The following is a 1994-nucleotide window of genomic DNA, read 5'->3' as shown; positions in this document are numbered from 1 at the left end:
AGATACTTTTCCTAGAAAATATACAAATGGCCAAAAAGCATCAAGAAGTTGTTCAACATCATCAGGGCGATACACATCAAAGTCACAATAAGATACACTTTACCCACACTAGGATGACCACAACCAAAAAGACAGACAATAACAAGTGTTAGCAAGGTAGCATAGAAATCAGAACATCCATACACCACTGGTAGGAATATAAATGGCACAACCTCTTTGGAAAACAGTCTGGCAAATCCTCAAATGATTATTCATAGAGTTACCATATAATCTAGCAATTCCACTCTTAAGTAAAAATATATACCAACTTAAAAACTGTACAGGAATGTTCATAGCAGCATTATTCATAATAGCCAAAGGATGGAAACAACCTAACTGCCCCTCAACTGATGAACAATAATATGGTAAACCCATATAAGAAAATCTTATTGGGTATAAAAAGGCATTAAACCTTTTCTCTGCCAACATAGTGTGTGAAATTAACTGTTCTTTGCCATGTCTTCTCAAAAGACTTTCAGGGTCAAATGATTTCTGGCCAAGAAACAAAAGCAGAATCACCCCATTCCTCAGTGGATTTAGATGAAAAGCTAGAGTAAAATCAGTCACAACTCCAGAAAGAGGCATTGGATAAGAACCAAGCTGGGTCTATAAGGGATCACACATGAAATGGCACACATATATACTGATGCTTCATGAACATCAAGTGCTTATAGCCTATCACTCTATAAATATCACTACTACCTGAACAACTGATATGTTTTATTGGGGAAATGATTTTTCTATGTTACTATGTTTTTGCACCAGTAGGTTGGTTCATTAATAAATATGTGAGAACTTCGTTTGGAAAAAATTTGAAAATAATTTTTTAAAAAAGCAATAAAGTACTGATACATACTACAATGTGGATGACCTTGAAAACATTATGCTAAGAGAAAGAAACCAATTACAAATTGGCTGATTGTGATTATCTGATTGTGATTTTGAAATGTCCAGAATAGACAAATCCATAAAGACAGAAGGTAAATTAGTGGTTGCCTAAAACTGGGGCAGTAGGACGGTAGCTGAGAGGAAGTAGGAAGTCACTGTAAAGGAGAATGGGATTTCCTTCTGGGGTGATGAAAATGTTCTAAAATTGATTGCAGCAATGGTTACGTACTCTGAATATGTAGAAAACGTTGCATTTTACACCATAAGTGGGTGAATTTTATGTCAATAAAGCTACTACAAAAAAAAAAAAAGTTAATCACTGCTGAAAATAACACATCACTTTTAGTAGTCCCCAAAAGGGACCTGGCATGTTAAGTCACACCAAATAAATAACACTGTCATTCCAGCACTATTATCACCAATGTGGTGAACAAACCTTCTGCTTCCAAAAGAAAACCGAAAGCTGAACTCTAAAACAACTAAAAACAGCCTTGAGGTTATTTTCTTGCTCTCCTAAATAAATATGAATTTTGGAAAAAGCTTTAACTGGGTTACCTTTCTTCCAATGAAATCCAACAGGCAATTTAGACTTTAACCCAGAGAGTATTTGCAGTAGCAGAAATCCAGAAACTATGGTAATATAGCTGTCCTCCATTTGTAAGTGTGCCTTCAAACCAGTGTTATCCAGCTCAGATGCAGCATTTTAGGGTACAGACTAAGACCAGAAACAGGCACTTATTTAGTAAACATATATTTAATAATGTAAATTTTTAAAATTAATTGCTATAAAGTTCCCTTAGCCTGTTTTCTGAGTTTCTTGCCTGCATGAGGAAGCATTCTGTTTAGTTTATGACTATTAAAAAGAGTTTTTTATTTGAAGTATTTAATATATGGTTTGCTTTTCTTATTACATAGAGTAATGCTATTTGAGTTTCCTTCATCCACGAAAAATCAGTTTTACAATTTATGATAAAGTGAAGCAAAATTAAGCAAAACCAGAAAGAATTTATGTTTATTCTTAAGAAAATACCAAGTAAAGATATCAAAGTTATAATTTACTTTATACT

The 1994-nt window shown here is 33.7% G+C and overlaps 1 pseudogene; it reads left to right on the top strand.

Annotated features, from left to right (window-relative positions):
• Window positions 1-495: 495 nt before the first annotated feature.
• LOC116870607 lies at window positions 496-651 on the top strand (annotated as a pseudogene).
• The last annotated feature ends 1343 nt before the right edge of the window (window positions 652-1994 follow it).

This window comes from Lontra canadensis, unplaced genomic scaffold, assembly GCF_010015895.1.
Source record: "Lontra canadensis isolate GAN:19392208 unplaced genomic scaffold, GSC_riverotter_1.0 scaffold23, whole genome shotgun sequence".
Lineage (NCBI taxonomy): Eukaryota > Metazoa > Chordata > Mammalia > Carnivora > Mustelidae > Lontra > Lontra canadensis.
The sequence above is the reverse complement of the archived record's forward strand: the minus strand, read 5'-3'. Positions and strand labels throughout refer to the sequence as shown.